At 46.7% G+C, this 22,544-nt stretch overlaps 1 long non-coding RNA gene across 1 annotated transcript in view; it reads left to right on the top strand.

Moving 5' to 3' along the window:
- The window catches only part of LOC134956721 (uncharacterized), a 107,064-nt gene extending 88,700 nt beyond the window's left edge, over nucleotides 1-18,364 (top strand). The window contains exon 5 of the long non-coding RNA XR_010186127.1: nucleotides 18,058-18,364. This is a non-coding gene — a long non-coding RNA (uncharacterized LOC134956721). The remainder of the gene's footprint in view (nucleotides 1-18,057) is intronic.
- The last annotated feature ends 4,180 nt before the right edge of the window (nucleotides 18,365-22,544 follow it).

The raw sequence follows: 22,544 nt of genomic DNA, 5'->3' as shown, positions 1-22,544 counted from the left end.
TATAAAACCCCAAAATCTTATGAAAACGGAACACTTTAGCAGGAGCTATGACTTGTCCCTATTTATTAAAGCCCCCATCCTGGTGAAATTTATCACGGGCTGTTGGCAGAGATTCCCACCAATGGGTGCATTCTGCAATGCTTCCCTGTGCAAAGCATCAAAGTTAATGCCATCTCAGGATGTTGCAATTCAGGTACACAAACAGTAGACCCCACCCCATAATGATGCCACGAATTTAGAAGGCACTTGCAACATTTATCATAGTGCATAACATATACCCTACTGCCGAGAATCTATTTACACATTTACTCACAGATGCTTGCCTAATACATATGCACCTGCTCTGGAGTTACACTAATACATAGCATGATCATCCTTTATGTTACTGACAAACCCTGCTTTATAATCTGTCAGGAATCCCAGAAAGCTCTCGCATGTATGTATTTTGTGTCTCAGGCAGATGTTCAGATGATTGACTATCCACAAAGCTGAGATGCACTTGTGCAGAGGATTCTGTTTTTGATCTAATGGCTAGGCTGTACACTGACGCATGGGCTCTCGGCTCTTCAAAACTGGTATCACTGGCTGAAATTGTCTGCCCACAATTCAGCGTTTAAGAGATACTAAATGCAAGGCGCACACTTCTCTGAAGAGCAGGCAGAATGTGTAAAATTACAGGGATTAATGCAAGGCTAAGGGGGTTAGTGAAACAAAAATACTCCAAAATCAATCGAAAATCACAATTATTATAATGTGGTGCTCCACAGCTGGCTGTACAACAATTATCACGTTTTGCATATTTGGAAATGAAAAACAGGCTCAGCCAGAGTAGTTAACCCTACGCATCCTTGGCTTTTAATACCTGTGGAAATAGGAAGTGACTATGTAATGTTTGCATATGAAACCATTTTTTTAATTAAGGGAGGCCCATTTATCACACAAATGCAGATTACTGCTTAAGAAACTTTTCTATGAACACATTTTTGTGTATTTGTAAGTGTATTGCACAAGAGCAGTGATTTGTACTTGCTTTAGGTGTGTTAGGTGCTTTAAGCATAAAGGTTGTTTGTTTGTCTGATTGAGATAAACTCCTAAACCACTGAACTGATTTCGGTGCATTTTTTCACCATTGTTTAGGTAATTCTCCCAGGGGGCTGTGGGCTGGGGCTCCACAGGGAGGGGCCCCCAGAACTGCTCTTGGCAAGTCAGCAGTGACAGGTGCACACACCTTAATAGTAGTGATGAGCGGGTTCGGTTTCTCGGAAACCGAACCCCCCCGAACTTCACCCTTTTTACACGGGTCCGAGCCATACTCGGATTCTCCCGTATGGCTCGGTTAACCCGAGCGCGCCCGAACGTCATCATCCCGCTGTCGGATTCTCGCGAGATTCGGATTCTATATAAGCAGCCGCGCGTCGCCGCCATTTTCACTCGTGCATTGGAAATGTTAGGGAGAGGACGTGGCTGGCGTCCTCTCCGTTTATTCATTGTTGAGTTGATGCAAATATTTGTGCTTGCTTATATCATTGTGGGGACTGGGAAGCAGCTTTATATTAATATAGGAGGACAGTGGCAAACGCAGGATATGCATGGGGGGGTTTCCAGAACTGGGCGGAGCCAATCACGGGGGTGGGGACTGACAGTATATGCTGGGTCCGTAAAACTAGTGTGTGTGTGTATATATATATATATATATCTACATATATATATATATATACATACACACACACACACATACATATACACATATACATAGCATATTAAACATGCATACATATATATATATATATATATATATATATATGTACACACACATACAGTACACATATATATATACACATGTATATATATATATATATATCATGTGTGTGTGTGTGTGTGTGTGTGTGTGTGTGTGTGTGTGTGTGTTTATATGTATGTATGTATATACATGTGTATATACAGGGCCGTTTCTAGACAATTTGGCTCCCAGTGCGAGATTTCAAAATGCGCCCCCCCCCCCATTGCTATAAAAAAAAAATTGCGTGCCCCCCCATACAGCCAGAAAAAAAGCAAGGCTGTGTGGCCTGATTAAAATGGGCGTGGTCTCATTACAGTGGGCGTGGCCTCGTCTGATATCACACCCACCACAGGGGAAAAAAATAAAAATAAAAAAGTCCCCTTTTTACACATTACACCAGGCAAGTGTCCCCATATTACACAGCGCGGCAGGCAGGTGTCCCCATTTACAAAGTGCGGCAGGCAGGTGTCCTCATTTTACAAAGTGCGGCAGGCAGGTGTCCCCATTTTACAAAGTGCGGCAGGCAGGTGTCCCCATTTAACAAAGTGCGGCAGGCAGGTGTCCCCATTTTACACAGTACGGTAAGCAGATATCCCCATTTTACACAGTACGCAGGCAGATATCCCCATTTTACACAGTACGCAGGCAGGTGTCCCCATTTTACACAGTACGCAGGCACGTGCCCCCATTTTACACAGTATGCAGGCAGGTGTCCCCATTTTACACAGTGCGACAGGTATCCCCATTTTACACAGTACGCAGGCATGTGTCCCCATTTTACACAGTGCGGCAGGTATCCCCATTTTACACAGTACGCAGGCATGTGTCCCCATTTTACACAGTGCGGTAGATATCCCCATTTTACACAGTGCGGCAGGTATCCCCATTTTACACAGTGCGGCAGGTATCCCCATTTTAAACAGTGCGGCAGGTATCCCCATTTTATACAGTGCGGTAGGTATCCCCATTTTACACAGTGCGGCAGGTATCCCCATTTTACACAGTGCGGCAGGTATCCCCATTTTATACAGTGCGGCAGGTATCCCCATTTTATACAGTGCGGCAGGTGCCCCCATTTTACACAGTGCGGCAGGTATCCCCATTTTACACAGTGCGGCAGGTATCCCCATTTTACACAGTGCGGCAGGTATCCCCATTTTATACAGTGCGGCAGGTATCCCCATTTTACACAGTGCGGCAGGTATCCCCATTTTACACAGTGCGGCAGGTATCCCCATTTTACACAGTGCGGCAGGTATCCCCATTTTATACAGTGCGGCAGGTATCCCCATTTTATACAGCGCGGCAGGTGCCCCCATTTTACACAGTGCGGCAGGTATCCCCATTTTACACAGTGCGGCAGGTATCCCCATTTTACACAGTGCGGCAGGTATCCCCATTTTACACAGTGCGGCAGGTATCCCCATTTTATACAGTGCGGCAGGTATCCCCATTTTACACAGTGCGGTAGGTATCCCCATTTTACACAGTGCGGCAGGTATCCCCATTTTACACAGTGCGGCAGGTATCCCCATTTTAAACAGTGCGGCAGGTATCCCCATTTTAAACAGTGCGGCAGGTATCCCCATTTTACACAGTGCGGCAGGTGCCCCCATTTTACACAGTGCGGCAGGTGCCCCCATTTTACACAGTGCGGCAGGTGCCCCCATTTCACACAGTGCGGCAGGTATCCCCATTTTACACAGTGCGGCAGGTATCCCCATTTTACACAGTGCGGCAGGTGCCCCCATTTTACACAGTGCGGCATTTGAATGACGCATTTGCGTCGTGACGTCACGACGCAAACGCGTCATTCCGCGAAGCCCCGCCCCCCGAGCAGGAGCGCTCGGGTGGAAGAGAGAGGGAGGAGAGGAGTAGTCACAAAGTGCCGCGGCGGGCGGGGCGTGGTTGCACGGCTCGCCCGCCGCTAGAAACGGCACTGTGTATATATGTATGCACATGGATATATATGTACTATAATTAAAATAAAGTAAACTTTTATTGCACTTACAAGTGCCACCAGGAAGACAGCAGGCTGCAGAGGACGCTACACAGCTATTAATAATACTCATGCAGCTAAAAAAAAAAAAAAAAAAATTTTCTTAGTAGAGGGGGGTTTCTGGGTGCTCGGAAACCCCCCCTGGGTGCGCCACTGGAGGAGTACAGTGCAGAGTTTTGCTGATCAGTGACCACCAGTTTTATCCGTTCTCTGCCTGAAAAAAAACACTCCATATCTGTGCTCAGTGTGCTGCATAAATCTGTGCTCACACTGCTTAATTGTGGGGACTGGGGAGCAGCTGTATTATATAGCAGGAGTACAGTGCAGAGTTTTGCTGACAGTGACCACCAGTATACGTTGTCTGCCTGAAAAACACTCCATATCTGTGCTCAGTGTGCTGCTTTATTGTGGGGACTGGGGAGTCGGGACCACCAGTATAATATTATATAGGAGGAGTACAGTGCAGAGTTTTGCTGACACAGTGACCACCAGTATATATAGCAGTACGGTACGGAAGGCCACTGCTGTACCTACCTCTGTGTCGTCATTAAGTATACTATCCATCTACATTCTAATTCTATACCTGTGGTGCATTTTAGTTTTGCAGTTTGCTGACACAGTGACCACCAGTATATATAGCAGTACGGTACGGAAGGCCACTGCTGTACCTACCTCTGTGTCGTCATTAAGTATACTATCCATCTACATTCTATACCTGTGGTGCATTTCAGTTGTGCAGTTTGCTGACACAGTGACCACCAGTATATATAGCAGTACGGTACGGAAGGCCACTGCTGTACCTACCTCTGTGTCGTCATTAAGTATACTATCCATCTACATTCTATAACTGTGGTGCATTTTAGTTTTGCAGTTTGCTGACACAGTGACCACCAGTATATATAGCAGTACGGTACGGAAGGCCACTGCTGTACCTACCTTTGTGTCGTCATTAAGTATACTATCCATCTACATTCTATACCTGTGGTGCATTTCAGTTGTGCAGTTTGCTGACACAGTGACCACCAGTATATATAGCAGTACGGTACGGAAGGCCACTGCTGTACCTACCTCTGTGTCGTCATTAAGTATACTATCCATCTACATTCTATACCTGTGGTGCATTTCAGTTGTGCAGTTTGCTGACACAGTGACCACCAGTATATATAGCAGTACGGTACGGAAGGCCACTGCTGTACCTACCTCTGTGTCGTCATTAAATATACTATCCATCTACATTCTATACCTGTGGTGCATTTCAGTTGTGCAGTTTGCTGACACAGTGACCACCAGTATATATAGCAGTACGGTACGGAAGGCCACTGCTGTACCTACCCCTGTGTCGTCATTAAGTATACTATCCATCTACATTCTATACCTGTGGTGCATTTTAGTTTTGCAGTTTGCTGACACAGTGACCACCAGTATATATAGCAGTACGGTACGGAAGGCCACTGCTGTACCTACCTCTGTGTCATCATTAAGTATACTATCCATCTACATTCTATACCTGTGGTGCATTTTAGTTTTGCAGTTTGCTGACACAGTGACCACCAGTATATATAGCAGTACGGTACGGAAGGCCACTACTGTACCTACCTTTGTGTCGTCAAGTATACTATCCATCTACATTCTATACCTGTGGTGCATTTTAGTTTTGCAGTTTGCTGACACAGTGACCACCAGTATATATAGCAGTACGGTACGGAAGGCCACTGCTTAACCTACCTCTGTGTCGTCAAGTATACTATCCATCTACATTCTATACCTGTGGTGCATTTTAGTTGTGCGCAGTATATATAGTAGTAGGCCATTGCTATTGATACTGGCATATAATTCCACAAATTAAAAAATGGAGAACAAAAATGTGGAGGTTAAAATAGGGAAAGATCAAGATCCACTTCCACCTCGTGCTGAAGCTGCTGCCACTAGTCATGGCCGAGACGATGAAATGCCATCAACGTCGTCTGCCAAGGCCGATGCCCAATGTCATAGTAGAGAGCATGTAAAATCCAAAAAACAAAAGTTCAGTAAAATGACCCAAAAATCAAAATTGAAAGCGTCTGATGAGAAGCGTAAACTTGCCAATATGCCATTTACGACACGGAGTGGCAAGGAACGGCTGAGGCCCTGGCCTATGTTCATGACTAGTGGTTCAGATTCACATGAGGATGGAAGCACTCATCCTCTCGCTAGAAAAATGAAAAGACTTAAGCTGGCAAAAGCACAACAAAGAACTGTGCGTTCTTCTAAATCACAAATCCCCAAGGAGAGTCCAATTGTGTAGGTTGCGATGCCTGACCTTCCCAACACTGGACGGGAAGAGGTGGCGCCTTCCACCATTTGCACGCCCCCTGCAAGTGCTGGAAGGAGCACCCGCTGTCCAGTTCCTGATAGTCAAATTGAAGATGTCACTGTTGAAGTACACCAGGATGAGGATATGGGTGTTGCTGGCGCTGGGGAGGAAATTGACAAGGAGGATTCTGATGGTGAGGTGGTTTGTTTAAGTCAGGCACCCGGGGAGACACCTGTTGTCCGTGGGACGAATATGGCCATTGACATGCCTGGTCAAAATACAAAAAAAATCAGCTCTTCGGTGTGGAATTATTTAAACACAAATGCGGACAACAGGTGTCAAGCCGTGTGTTGCATTTGTCAAGCTGTAATAAGTAGGGGTAAGGACGTTAACCACCTCGGAACATCCTCCCTTAAACGTCACCTGCAGCGCATTCATGACAAGTTCAAAAACTTTGGATGACAGCGGAAGCAGTCCACTGACCACTAAATCCCTTCCTCTTGTAACCAAGCTCCTGCAAACCACACCACCAACTCCCTCAGTGTCAATTTCCTCCTTACCCAGGAAAGCCAATAGTCCTGCAGGCCATGTCACTGGCAAGTCTGACGAGTCCTCTCCTGCCTGGGATTCCTCCGATGCATCCTTGAGTGTAACGCCTACTGCTGCTGGCGCTGCTGTTGTAGCTGCTGGGAGTCGATCGTCATCCCAGAGGGGAAGTCGGAAGACCACTTGTATTACTTCCAGTAAGCAACTGACTGTCCAACAGTCCTTTGCGAGGAAGATTAAATATCACAGCAGTCATCCTGCTGCAAAGCAGATAACTCAGGCCTTGGCAGCCTGGGCGGTGAGAAACGTGGTTCCGGTATCCACCGTTAATTCAGAGGCAACTAGAGACTTGATTGAGGTACTGTGTCCCCGGTACCAAATACCATCTAGGTTCCATTTCTCTAGGCAGGCGATACCGAAAATGTACACAGACGTCAGAAAAAGAGTCACCAGTGTCCTAAAAAATGCAGTTGTACCCAATGTCCACTTAACCACGGACATGTGGACAAGTGGAGCAGGGCAGACTCAGGACTATATGACTGTGACAGCCCACTGGGTAGATGTATTGCCTCCCGCAGCAAGAACAGCAGCGGCGGCACCAGTAGCAGCATCTCGCAAACGCCAACTCGTTCCTAGGCAGGCTACGCTTTGTATCACCGCTTTCCAGAAGAGGCACACAGCTGACAACCTCTTACGGAAACTGAGGAAGATCATTGCAGAATGGCTTATTCCAATTGGACTCTCCTGAGGATTTGTGACATCGGACAACGCCAGCAATATTGTGCGTGCATTACATCTGGGCAAATTCCAGCACGTCCCATGTTTTGCACATACATTGAATTTGGTTGTGCAGAATTATTTAAAAAACGACAGCGGCGTGCAAGAGATGCTGTCGGTGGCCCGAAGAATTGCGGGACACTTTCGGCATTCAGCCACCGCGTACAGAAGACTGGAGCACCACCAAACAATCCTGAACCTGCCCTGCCATCATCTGAAGCAAGAGGTGGTAACGAGGTGGAATTCAACCCTCTATATGCTTCAGAGGATGGAGGAGCAGCAAAAGGCCATTCAAGCCTATACATCTGCCCACGATATAGGCAAAGGAGGGGGAATGCACCTGACTCAAGTGCAGTGGAGAATGATTTCAACGTTGTGCAAGGTTCTGCAACCCTTTGAACTTGGCACACGTGAAGTCAGTTCAGACACTGCCAGCCTGAGTCAGGTCATTCCCCTCATAGGCTTTTGCAGAAGAAGCTGGAGATATTGAAGGAGGAGCTAAAACAGAGCGATTCCACTAGGCATGTGGGACTTGTGGATGGAGCCCTTAATTCGCTTAACCAGGATTCACGGGTGGTCAATCTGTTGAAATCAGAGCACTACATTTTGGCCACCGTGCTCGATCCTAGATTTAAAACCTACGTTGTATCTCTCTTTCCGGCAGACACAAGTCTGCAGAGGTTCAAAGACCTGCTGGTGAGAAAATTGTCAAGTCAAGCGGAACATGACCCGTCAACATCTCCTCCTTCACATTCTCCCGCAACTGGGGGTGCGAGGAAAAGGCTAAGAATTCCGAGCCCACCTGCTGGCGGTGATGCAGGGCAGTCTGGAGCGAGTGCTGACATCTGGTCCGGACTGAAGGACCTGCCAACGATTACTGACATGTCGTCTACTGTCACTGCATATGATTTTGTCACCATTGAAAGAATAGTGGAGGATTATATGAGTGACCGCATCCAAGTAGGCACGTCAGACAGTCCGTACGTATACTGGCAGGAAAAAGAGGCAATTTGGAGGCCCTTGCACAAACTGGCTTTATTCTACCTAAGTTGCCCTCCCTCCAGTGTGTACTCCGAAAGAGTGTTTAGTGCAGCCGCTCACCTTGTTAGCAATCGGCGTACGAGGTTACTTCCAGAAAATGTGGAGAAGATGATGTTCATCAAAATGAATTATAATCAATTCCTCCGTGGAGACATTCACCAGCAATTGCCTCCAGAAAGTACACAGGGATCTGAGATGGTGGATTCCAGTGAGGACGAATTAATAATCTGTGAGGAGGGGGATGTACACAGTGAAAGGGGTGAGGAATCGGAGGATGATGATGAGGTGGACATCTTGCCTCTGTAGAGCCAGTTTGTGCAAGGAGAGATTGATTGCTTCTTTTTTGGTGGGGGCCCAAACCAACCAGTCATTTTAGTCACAGTCGTGTGGCAGACCCTGTCGCTGAAATGATGGGTTCGTTAAAGTGTGCATGTCCTGTTTATACAACATAAGGGTGGGTGGGAGGGCCCAAGGACAATTCCATCGTGCACCTCTTTTTTCTTTCATTTTTCTTTGCATCATGTGCTGTTTGGGGACAATTTTTTTGAAGTGCCATCCTGCCTGACACTGCAGTGCCACTCCTAGATGGGCCAGGTGTTTGTGTCGGCCACTTGTGTCACTTAACTTAGTCACACAGCGACCTTGGTGCGCCTCTTTTTTTCTTTGCATCATGTGCTGTTTGGGAACAATTTTTTTGAAGTGCCATCCTGTCTGACACTGCAGTGCCACTCCTAGATGGGCCAGGTGTTTGTGTCGGCCACTTGTGTCGCTTATCTTAGTCACACAGCGACCTTGGTGCGCCTCTTTTTTTCTTTGCATCATGTGCTGTTTGGGGACTATTTTTTTGAAGTGCCATCCTGCTTGACAATGCAGTGCCACTCCTAGATGGGCCAGGTGTTTGTGTCGGCCACTTGTGTCGCTTAGCTTAGCCATCCAGCGACCTCGGTGCAAATTTTAGGACTAAAAATAATATTGTGAGGTGTGAGGTGTTCAGAATAGACTAGAAATGAGTGAAAATTATGGTTATTGAGGTTAATAATACTATGGGATCAAAATGACGCTCAAATTCTATAATTTAAGCTGTTTTTTAGGGTTTTTTGAAAAAAACACCCGAATCCAAAACACACCCGAATCCGACAAAAAAATTTCGGTGAGGTTTTGCCAAAACGCGTCCGAATCCAAAACACGGCCGCGGAACCGAATCCAAAACCAAAACACAAAACCCGAAAAATGTCCGGTGCACATCACTACTTAATAGCGACTGGTTGTGGCACATGTATGATAAACTTATTCGTAGGTAAGCGTACCATCAATAAATGTGGGTCAAAGAGCTACAAAAGGAGACTTACGGTAGACTTATCATGGTTAAATCTCTTTCTGCGAGGTACACTGGATTCCACAGGGAATACATCGGGGTGTAGAGTTAGATCTTGATCCAAGGCACCAACAGGCTAAAGCTTTGACTGTTCCCAGGATGCATTGCACCGCCTACTCTATAACCCCGCCTCCAGGAACTGGAGCACAGTTTAGTTAACCAGTCCAATGCAGTAGCAGGTAAAAGAGACGGTAGATGTTAGTCACATAGAACCACATTCTCATGACAGGAGAAGGGACTAGCGGCTAATGCCATACAAACCCAAAGAAGCTAAGTGCATCAGAGTGGGCGCCTTGTGGAATCCAGTGTACCTCGCAGAAAGAGATTTAACCATGGTAAGTCTACCATAAATCTCCTTTTCTGCTGCGGGGTACACTGGGATTCCACAGGAAATACATCGGGGATGTCCTAAAGCAGTTCCTCATGGGAGGGGACGCACCGTAGCGGGCACAAGAACCCGGCGTCCAAAGGAAGCATCCTGGGAGGCGGAAGTATTAAAGGCATAGAACCTGATGAACGTGTTCACTGAGGACCACGTAGCCGCCTTGCACAATTGTTCAGCGGACGCGCCTCAGCGGGCCACACAAGAAAGTCCAAAGACTGAGTAGAATAGGCCTTAATAGCAGCAGGAGCTGGAAGACCAGCCTGTGAATAGGCTTGTGCAATCACCATTCTAATCCATCTGGCCAAGGTCTGCTTTTTCGCAGGCCAGCCACATTTGTGAAAATCAAAAAGTACACAAAGGGTATCTGAACTCCTGAGGGAGGCAGTCCTCTCTACGTAAATACTGAGAGCCCGTACCACATCCAAAGACCGCTCTTTGGAGGACAAACCAGAAGAGATAAAGGCGGGAACCACAATCTCTTGGTTAAGATGAAATGATGATACCACCTTAGGTTGATAACCAGGGCGAGTTCGAAGAACTGCCCGGTCCCGGTGAAAAATCAGAAAGAGTGGACAACAGGACAAAGCGCCTAAGTCCGACACCCTCCTAGCAGAGGCAATAGCCAGTAAAAACACGACCTTAAGTGTAAGACATTTAAGATCCACAGACTCAAGAGGTTCAAATGGAGACTCTTGTAGGGCACTTAAGACAACAGACAGATCCCATGGAGCCACAGGAGGGACATAGGGAGGCTGAATCTGTAAAACACCCTGAGTGAAAGCATGAACGTCAGGAATAGAGGCAATTTTCCTCTGAAACCACACCGACAAGGCAGATATATGAATCTTGAGGGAGGCCAGACAAAGGCCTAAATCTAGGCCTTGTTGCATAAAAGCCTAGAAGTTCTGAACAAATAAGCATCATAATTCTTAGCAGAACGCCATGTGAAGTAAGAGTTCCAGACCCTGTAATAAATACGTGCAGAAGCCGGTTTGCGGGCCTTCAACATAGTTTGAATAAATGCCTCAGAGAATCCCTTGGCCCTCAGGACTGAAGCTTCAAGAGCCACGCTGTCAAAGCCAGTCTGGCCAGGTCTGGATGGACACAATGGCCCTGAATGAGGAGGTCTGGGCATTGAGGAAGTAGAAGAGGACGCTTTATCGAGAGACCCTGCAGGTCTGGGAACCAATGCCGCCTGGGCCACGCTGGAGCGACTAGAAGTAGTATTCCTCTTTCTTGCTTGAACTTCCATAGTACCCTGGGCAGGAGTGACACTGGAGGGAACACGTATGGCAGCCGAAAGTTCCATGGAATTGACAGTGCGTCCACGAACGCTGCTTGAGGATCCCTGGTCCTTGATCCAAAGACCGGAACCTTGTGATTGTGTCAAGACGCCATCAGGTCTACATCTGGTAGGCCCCACTTGTCCACTAGGAGTTGAAAGACTTCTGAATGAAGACTTCACTCTACGGTGTGAATGTCCTGATGACTGAGGACTTGAGGACTCTGGGAATGAACACTGCCGATATTGCTGGCAGATGGCGTTCCACCCAACAGAGGATTTTTGATACTTCCAGAATTGCCATGCGGCTTCGAGTGCTGCCTTGATGATTTATGTACGCCACCGTGGTAGCGTTGTCTGATTGTACTTGAACAGGCCTGTTCTGAATCAGAGGCAGGGCAAGAGTCAAAGCATTGAACACTCCCCGCTATTCCAGAATGTTTATCAGGAGGAGAGATTCCTCCCTGGTCCACCGACCCTGTAGAGTGTTGCTCCAGCACCGGGCCCCAACCCTCCCTGGCAGACTGGCATCAGTAATCAGGAGGACCCATTTGAAGATCCAGAAGGGACGGCACCTGCTCAACTGTTGCTCCTGTAGCCACCAGCTCAATGACAGACGAACCTCCGGAGTCAAGGAGATCATTTGAGACCTGATCCGATGAGGCAGGCGGTCCCACTTGGAAGGGATTAACCTCTGCAGAGGGCAGGAATGAATTGAGTGTACTCTACAGACACCATGAGGTCTAGGACACCATGAGACCTAGTACTTGCATACCTGAGTGTATCAACACTCTTGGGCGAGAGAGGAAATATCTGATCCTGTCCTGAAGTTTCAGGACTTTCTCTGGAGACAAAAACATTCATTGGCTATGAGTGTACAGTAGTGCCCCCAGGTGCACCATGCTCCGTGCAGGTACCAATGAGGACTTTTTCCAGTTGATGAGCCACCCATGGGCTTGTAGGAATTGGACCATCAGTTCCAGATGACTGAGAAGAACCTCTTGGGAGTAAGCCAGGATCAGCAAGTCATCCAGATATGGCAGGATCCTGATTCCCTGACGGCAGAGAAGAGCCATGACCTTGGTGAAGATCCGTGGGGCCATGGCCAATCCAAAAGGCAGGGCCTGGAAATGATAATGTAGATTGCCAATAGCAAACTGCAGATATTTCTGATGTGATATGGCAATAGGTATGTCCAGGTAAGCATCCTGTATGTCCAGGTATACCATATAGTCTTCTGGTTCCATGGCCAGCACAATAGAGCGCAGAGTTTCCATACTCTCACAAATTTGTTCAATGATTTGAGTATAGGCCGGAAGGACCCATTTGGCTTCGGAACTAGAAACAGGGTCGAATAGTATCCCCTGCCTTTCTGAGAGAGAGGCACCGGCACTACCGCTCCTGTGTCCAGGAGGGATTGCACAACCAAGTGTAGAGCTTGCGCTTTTAATGGAGCCGCAGGGATAACCGTCGTGCAAAACTGGCGAGGGGGACATCTCATGAGAGAGATTGCGTACCCGTGAGGGATAACTTCCTGCACCCAGGCATCCGAAGCGGTCTTTAACAAGGCCCGGGCAAAGTGCAGAAGTTGGCCATCCACCCTGGGGTCCCCCAGGGGGAGGCCCGCCCCATCATGCCCAGGCTTGTTTAGATTTGGGCTTAGTGGCTTTGAAAGCACAAGCCTGTCTCGGATACGCCTAAAGTTTTGTTTTCCCTGGAGGTCGAAAGGAATGAAAAGTGGTACTCTTAGCCATCGGAGCAGAAGGACTTGGGAGAAACACAGTCTTGGCAGTCGCAATCTTGTTCAGATCCTCCCAAAATAGGATGTCACCCTTAAAAGGGAGCACCTCCAAAGTCTTTTGGAGTCAACAACAGAATCAGGCGAGCCAGGATAGACGTAGTAGACGCCTTGGCCGCCATTACATCTGCATCAGAGACCGCCTTCTGAATATAGTGGGAGGCTGTGGTAATATAAGACAGATATTGTCTGGCAGTGTCAGAAAAATCCTGAGGCAGCTCATCCTCAATTGCCTGAACCCATGCTTCAATTCCTTTTGCAGCCCAGGAGGCTGCCATAGTGGGTCTATGTACAGCACCGGTAAGAGAGTAAACAAACTTCAGGCAACCCTCCACGCGCTTATCCGTCGGTTACTTCAGTGAGGTGACAGTGGTGACAGGCAGAGTAGATAACACCATGAGACGGGCGACATGAGAGTCCACCGGTGGTGGAGTTTCCCACTTGTTACTCAACTCCGCAGGGATAGGATAACAAGTTAGCATCTTTTTAGACAGGGAAAACGTCTTTCCTGGAGATGACCAGGATTCCTAACGTATGTCAATTAAAAGGTCAGAATGTGGTAGAACTACTTTAGCAACCTTCTGACGTTTGAACTTATCAGGTTTCTTAGATGTAGCAGTAGGCTCAATCTCATCATCAATTTGGAGAATCAGCTTGATAGTCTCCACTAGGTCAGGAACATCAACCTGGGTTGTAGATTCCTCATCAGAAGCATCAGAATCAGTGTCTGACCTTTCAGTATATTCCCCATCCTCATCTGAAGAATTATCCAAAATATTAGTGGACTGGGAGGAAGAAATGGCCTGCTTAGATGACCCCTTGGCCCCCAGATGGGCGTGGGGTAGACTTTTGTCTAACCAAAGATTGATTTCATTGTTGTAACTGGGTAGACAGAGTGTCCGCCCAGGGGGGATTAACCACAGGGACAATATGTGGCTGTAATGGCACAGGAGGTCCCACAGGGGGCGTAAGACGTGTTACAAGCGTAGTAAGCATACTTGAAAGCGATGCTCAAGGTGGGTCCTGGTTGGCCACAGGTGCCGCAGGTGGACTGGGAGATGTATGGCACTCAGCGCTTGAACCAGCAGCGAACACTTCCCCCATCGGTAAATCCGTGGTGACAGCACTGCAGGATGCAGAAGCGTCTGCAGATTTCCCGCCCTGTGTGGCAGACATTATTGGGAATGTAGCCTTAGAGCGTAACAGTACAATATAGCCAGACAAACACAATACCTGCAAATAACCCCCTGTGCTATGTGACAGTAAATACAGGGCACAAACAGGATTTAAGCAGTATGAGGTGATTGAAATACAGAGTACAAAATACAAAACAGTATACACTGTGTAGCCCTATAATATATATATATATATACATATATATATACATACATGGAAAAAAGTGGGGGATAGGGGTACCGGCGACTTGTGTTGTTTAAAAAGTACGTACTAAAAACCTTAAATTTATAAGCCCAAAAATATATATATAAAAATAAACCAGTTTTATTAAGGTATAAAAGCTAATAGATACAAATGTACAAATTTTTAAGAGATAAAAGTATATAAAATCTCAATATAAGGTAGGAGATTCAACTTAGCTTTAAAAATAGGCAGGGGGTCAGTGCAGGGAATCCAACGCGTTTCGTCACATATGACTTCTTCATATGTGACGAAACGCATTGGGTTCCCTGCACTGACCCCCTGCCTATTTTTAAAGCTAAGTCGAATCTCCTACCTTATATTGAGATTTTATATACTTTTATCTCTTAAAAATTTGTACATTTTTATCTATTAGCTTTTATACCTTAATAAAACTGGTTTATTTTTATATATATATTTTTGGGCTTATAAATTTAAGGTTTTTAGTACGTACTTTTTAAACAACACAGGTCGCCGGTACCCCTATCCCCCACTTTTTCCCATACTTTTTAGCATTACTCTACCAGCATTGCATTTTTAGGGGGTGGCAGACACCTATAACAAGGTTGTGTGTGTGTTTTTAAAGGTTTTCTCTTTTATAATAGTTTTACATAATTTTGGAGTCCATCCCACAAGTGGCGCTGTATATATTTTTTCTACATATATACATACATATATATGAGACCCTGACGCACCTAGCCCCCCAGGGTACAGAATATAATGATAGTAATACATGTGATACAGGAAAATGAAATCCACACAACAGCTACAGGCACACTCAGTCACAGGTACAATGCAGAAGTTATTACATGGAAACAATAAAACTGCACTGGACTAGTAAAACTACATATAAATATGTATGAATATAGATATAACAATGCACAGTAGATACTGGATGTATATCACAGAATACTTGTACTAAATATTCAGATAGCAGCACACTTGTTCTCAGCTAACACTGTCTAAATTGACATGTAGAATACTTAAGTGCCTGTAAATGCACAGCGCTGATGAGACAGGCGGCTTTACAGAGGAGACAGTGCCCAGCAGTCCCTGAGAGCTGCCCAGCTAGTAGTGAAGATGGTGCCAAAATCTCTGTCAGGGAGTGAGGGAGAGAGAAATGCAGCTCCAGGGCGGGAACACCAGCAGTAGATGCCGCCCGGAGCTGAGGGAGGGGCTACATCCCTTATCCCCTATGCTGGTCCTCACCACCGGGTACTGTGGAGCCTATTGTAAACAGATTTTAGTAAATCCGACCTGTGCTCCCTGCCCTGGTGGATATAGTGGGGTCCTTGTACAGCCATGCAATCCTGGAGATCGTCACCGGTGGTGTGCCTGATGACCGGTGCGCCTCCTCTGCAAGTACCCGGGAAATCGGCTGAGGGAATATGCAGTGCTGCTGGCGGAGGTGATTGAGCCGCAGCACAGCATATCATAAAGACAAAGAAAGTGCTGCGGCCCTTGAAGTCTTCTTAAAAGCTCTTTTCAGGGCTGCCTAGCGCAGCCCCACTGTTAGTGACCTGCACTGTAGGCACCAACTTACAAACTGAGCTCCAGTGCCTGGAGGCGGGGTTATAGAGGAGGTGGTGCAATGCATCTTTGGAACAGTCAAAGCTTTAGCCTGTTGGTGCCTCGTATCAAGATCCAACTCTACACCCTGATGTGTTCCCTGTGGAATCCCAGTGTACCCCGCTGCAGAAATGATTTTTTTAACCAGTTTGTTATTGTTGAGATTTCACAATGGCTAGGAGAAAATCTGCACTTAGGGCCTAATTCAGACCTGATCGCAAAAGCAATATTTTTCTCTGCTGGGCAAAACCATGTGCAGTGCAGGTGGGGCGGATGTAACATGTGCAGAGAGAGTTAGATTTGGGTGGGGTGTGTTCAAACGGAAATCTAAATTGCAGTGTAAAATAAAGCATCTATAATTTACCATGTACACAAACAATATAACCCACCCAAATCTAACTCTCTCCGCACACGTTATATCTGCCCTACCTGCAGTGCACATGGTTTCGCCCCTATAAGAAAGATTTTGCTTTTGCGATCAGGTTTGAATTAGGCCCTTAGTCGTGACAGTGCTGCTGGTAAAAGGGCATTGCGAGAAAAGGGGGTAGTCCGGAGAGAGAACACTGCCTCTTAGAAAACTGAGACATACACGCAATCAATACCTTCTGACGTATAATACATTTTCCCAACACCCTCCACACCACCCTCTATATTAAACCCTAGGTAACTGACTTCCGTTATCACAGACTTCCACCAGAGTGGAGTCCCCGACTACTGCTGCTAGCTCCATATAGATGCTTGTAAACAGCATAAATATCAACAGATGATATCTCCAGAGGCTACTGGTAAGATTGGGGGGAATTAACTGAGTGAGACCTGTTCAATAGATAGCTACATAGATATTCTCAAACATCTACAGGAAACACAGCATCTGTTGAGTTTGTTTTTAAAGGATCTGATGTGCATGTATAACCACATGGGAAATTGTGCATTTCCTAGTACCAGCGAGTTTAGTGGAACCATGCACTCCCTAAACACCCTCTGCTGCAATAGCCACTACTACCAAGAGCGCAGAGAGGTGGGCAAGTACAAAGTATCTGGACCCAAGCTGAGAAGGAAGAGAAGGAAGCCTGGGAGAGAAGGGGATCTACAATCATGCCCCCAAGATAACGTGACCACGCCCTCTCTCTCTCTTGTTTAGAGCCCCTAGCCACTCCCCAACCTATTACTACAGCCTGGATGATCTGGTGATCTCTCTCACAAGTATGGCCCTCCATCCTTTAATTTTGTCCCTCCCCGCTACATTTCTCCTAATTGTGCCAATAATACCCCTTTCACACTCAGCTGCAGTGTGAAAGGCAGTCCTGGGTCATAGATGACCTGGGCATGCTTAAAAGGCTGCTGATTGGGTGGCTCAGGAGCACTTGGAGATGACGTCATCCTCAAGCATCCTGTGTGATCATCAACGACCTGGGTCCCGGTGTGAAAGGGGTAAGTATAGCTAAAGCCCTGGCTCCAAGCCATGTTCAGTATGCTGGGTCAGACATGGGTTGGAGCCGGAGCTTCAGTGTGAAAGTGGTATAAGTATACACATTTAATTATTTTTATGCTTGGAACTCTCTCTCTCCCTATAATTATAGTGGTTCGGTTCCCCTGCAACTTTATTACTATGTCTACCCTGTTTGTGTATGTATCACTGCTCTGGCACCTTATAAAGAAATGTAATATAATAATAATAATAATATTATTATTATTATTATTATTATAGTGAATGTTAATAATACAAACAAATGAAAATCAATAAACATATCCAATTTACCTATCCACTAACTCTGTACTGTCTTCTTCTTCCCCAGCTTTTCAGTGTCATCTCTCCCTTCCAGAGACCGTGCCAGGGTTCTCCTCTTTCCGCCTCCTGTGTTCTCATGAGATCCCATGTGGTGGATCTTGCCATTCGGTGCACACTTGGATGCTCAGTAGTGACTAGGGGGACCTTGTTCTTTACAGCAGCCTCTGCTTGTGGTTTCCGCAACTTGGCTGGGGCTATGTACTGTATGCATCAAGGATGTCTATTAGGAGAAGTAAAATGCTAATTTCTAGTTAAACTTAATATTTCAATATGATGATACACATCATTGCAGCAATAAAGTAACATCTCTGCAACTGTATTGTGAGTTACACTTACACTATATGGACAAAAGTATTATACCAACAGGGACTGTAATGCATTGTATTCAAATACATATACTTTTAGATGGAGTTGGCCCCCCTTTTGCAGCTATAACAGCTTCCACTCTTCTTGGAAGGCATTCCACAAGATTTTGGAGTGTTTCTGTGGGAATTTGTGTCCATTCATTCTGTAGAGCATTTATGAGGTCAGGCACTGATGTTGGACGAGATGGCCTGGCTCACAATCTATGTTTCATTTCATCCCAATGGTGCTCGATGGGGTTGAGGTCAAGGCTCTGTCAAGTTCTTCCACACCGAACTCATCAAACCATGTCTTTATAGTCCTTGCTTTGTGCACTGGGGCACAGTCATTTTGGAATAGAAAAGGGACTTCCCCAAACTGTTGCCACAAAGTTGGAAGCATAGCATTGTCCAAAATGTCTTGGTATGTTGAAGCATAAGATTGCCCTTCACTCAGAGCCAGCCCTAACCAATATGATGCCCTAGGCAAGATTTTGGCTGGTGCCCCCTTGCACAGACGCTAGTTCCGCCTCTGACCCTGTACCCCTTTCCCACTACCATCGCCCCTCACCCATAGCAGCCCTCATTTTGGTGATCCTACCCCCTATATTTTAAATAGGAACAGTGTGCACATTCAGTGCGCAGCCCAAAACGGTGCGTGTTCTTGCTGGGAATGAGCATGGCCACACAATAATACCCCCAGTTGAAATTACGCCACACAGTACTGCAACTTTATTCACATTATATCATGCGATAGTGTCTCTTATTCACATTACTTCACACAGTAGTACCAAGTTACTCCTCACAGTAGTGCCCCTTATTCACATTACACCACACCATATTGCTCTTTATTCACATTAGACCACACAGTAGTGCCCTTTCTGTATGTTTTGCCACCAAGTACTCTAGTACACCTTATACACATAATGCCGCACATTAGTAAGGCATTTCGTATGCAGATACAGCCGCAGTCAAACACAGAATATAGGCATGCTGCATATCATTTTAATCAGCAGAAGCTGCTTGTGCCCCTAGGCATTCCAAATGCCCTAGACATTTGCCTAGTTTGCCTATGCCTAAGGCCGGCTCTGCCTTCACTGAAGACAAGGGCCCTAACTCAAACGCTGTAAAACAGCCCCATACCGTTACCCCTCCTCCACCAAACTTCATAGTTGGCACAATTTAGTCAGGCAGGTAACATTGTCCCAGCATCCATCTAACCCAGACTTGCCCAACTGACTGCCAGAGAAGCGTGATTCATCACTCCACAGAACATCTGGTGTAATATGTTCATAAAACTTTCGATGTTAAGCCGCTAGTGATAAATGAGCCTCATACCAATTAGAGATGAGCGCCGGAAATTTTTCGGGTTTTGTGTTTTGGTTTTGGGTTCGGTTCCGCGGCCGTGTTTTGGGTTCGACCGCGTTTTGGCAAAACCTCACCGAATTTTTTTTGTCGGATTCGGGTGTGTTTTGGATTCGGGTGTTTTTTTCCAAAAAACCTAAAAAACAGCTTAAATCATAGAATTTGGCGGTCATTTTGATCCCAAAGTATTATTAACCTCAAAAACCATAATTTCCACTCATTTTCAGTCTATTCTGAATACCTCACACCTCACAATATTATTTTTAGGCCTAAAATTTGCACCGAGGTCGCTGTGTGAGTAAGATAAGCGACCCTAGTGGCCGACACAAACACCGGGCCCATCTAGGAGTGGCACTGCAGTGTCACGCAGGATGGCCCTTCCACAAAACCCTCCCCAAACAGCACATGACGCAAAGAAAAAAAGAGGCGCAATGAGGTAGCTGTGTGAGTAAGATTAGCGACCCTAGTGGCCGACACAAACACCGGGCCCATCTAGGAGTGGCACTGCAGTGTCACGCAGGATGTCCCTTCCAAAAAACCCTCCCCAAACAGCACATGACGCAAAGAAAAAAAGAGGCGCAATGAGGTAGCTGTGTGAGTAAGATAAGCGACCCTAGTGGCCGACACAAACACCGGGCCCATCTAGGAGTGTCACTGCAGTGTCACGCAGGATGTCCCTTCCAAAAAACCCTCCCCAAACAGCACATGACGCAAAGAAAAAAAGAGGCGCAATGAGGTAGCTGTGTGAGTAAGATAAGCGACCCTAGTGGCCGACACAAACACCGGGCCCATCTAGGAGTGGCACTGCAGTGTCACGCAGGATGTCCCTTCCAAAAAACCCTCCCCAAACAGCACATGACGCAAAGAAAAAGAAAAGAAAAAAGAGGTGCAAGATGGAATTGTCCTTGGGCCCTCCCACCCACCCTTATGTTGTATAAACAGGACATGCACACTTTAACCAACCCATCATTTCAGTGACAGGGTCTGCCACACGACTGTGACTGATATGACGGGTTGGTTTGGACCCCCACCAAAAAAGAAGCAATTAATCTCTCCTTGCACAAACTGGCTCTACAGAGGCAAGATGTCCACCTCATCATCATCCTCCGATATATCACCGTGTACATCCCCCTCCTCACAGATTATCAATTCGTCCCCACTGGAATCCACCATCTCAGCTCCCTGTGTACTTTGTGGAGGCAATTGCTGCTGGTCAATGTCTCCACGGAGGAATTGATTATAATTCATTTTAATGAACATCATCTTCTCCACATTTTCTGGATGTAACCTCGTACGCCGATTGCTGACAAGGTGAGCGGCGGCACTAAACACTCTTTCGGAGTACACACTTGTGGGAGGGCAACTTAGGTAGAATAAAGCCAGTTTGTGCAAGGGCCTCCAAATTGCCTCTTTTTCCTGCCAGTATAAGTACGGACTGTGTGACGTGCCTACTTGGATGCGGTCACTCATATAATCCTCCACCATTCTTTCAATGGGGAGAGAATCATATGCAGTGACAGTAGACGACATGTCCGTAATCGTTGTCAGGTCCTTCAGTCCGGACCAGATGTCAGCATCAGCAGTCGCTCCAGACTGCCCTGCATCACCGCCAGCGGGTGGGCTCGGAATTCTGAGCCTTTTCCTCGCACCCCCAGTTGCGGGAGAATGTGAAGGAGGAGATGTTGTTGACAGGTCGCGTTCCGCTTGACTTGACAATTTACTCACCAGCAGGTGTTTGAACCCCAGCAGACTTGTGTCTGCCGGAAAGAGAGATCCAAGGTAGGCTTTAAATCTAGGATCGAGCACGGTGGCCAAAATGTAGTGCTCTGATTTCAACAGATTGACCACCCGTGAATCCTTGCTAAGCGAATTAAGGGCTCCATCCACAAGTCCCACATGCCTAGCGGAATCGCTCCGTGTTAGCTCCTCCTTCAATGTCTCCAGCTTCTTCTGCAAAAGCCTGATGAGGGGAATGACCTGACTCAGGCTGGCAGTGTCTGAACTGACTTCACGTGTGGCAAGTTCAAAGGGCATCAGAACCTTGCACAACGTTGAAATCATTCTCCACTGCGCTTGAGACAGGTGCATCCCACCTCCTATATCGTGCTCAATTGTATAGGCTTGAATGGCCTTTTGCTGCTCCTCCAACCTCTGAAGCATATACAGGGTTGAATTCCACCTCGTTACCACTTCTTGCTTCAGATGATGGCAGGGCAGGTTCAGTAGTTTTTGGTGGTGCTCCAGTTTTCTGTACGTGGTGCCTGTACGCCGAAAGTGTCCCGCAATTCTTCTGGCCACCGACAGCATCTCTTGCACGCCCCTGTCGTTTTTTAAAAAATTCTGCACCACCAAATTCAAGGTATGTGCAAAACATGGGACGTGCTGGAATTGGCCCAGATTTAATGCACACACAATATTGCTGGCGTTGTCCGATGCCACAAATCCACAGGAGAGTCCAATTGGGGTAAGCCATTCCGCGATGATCTTCCTCAGTTGCCGTAAGAGGTTTTCAGCTGTGTGCGTATTCTGGAAACCGGTGATACAAAGCGTAGCCTGCCTAGGAAAGAGTTGGCGTTTGCGAGATGCTGCTACTGGTGCCGCCGCTGCTGTTCTTGCGGCGGGAGTCCATACATCTACCCAGTGGGCTGTCACAGTCATATAGTCCTGACCCTGCCCTGCTCCACTTGTCCACATGTCCGTGGTTAAGTGGACATTGGGTACAACTGCATTTTTTAGGACACTGGTGAGTCTTTTTCTGACGTCCGTGTACATTCTCGGTATCGCCTGC

This window comes from Pseudophryne corroboree, chromosome 9 (genome assembly GCF_028390025.1).
Source record: "Pseudophryne corroboree isolate aPseCor3 chromosome 9, aPseCor3.hap2, whole genome shotgun sequence".
NCBI classification, from domain to species: Eukaryota; Metazoa; Chordata; class Amphibia; order Anura; family Myobatrachidae; genus Pseudophryne; species Pseudophryne corroboree.
Note: the sequence above shows the minus strand (reverse complement) of the source record. Positions and strands in the feature narration are given on the sequence as shown.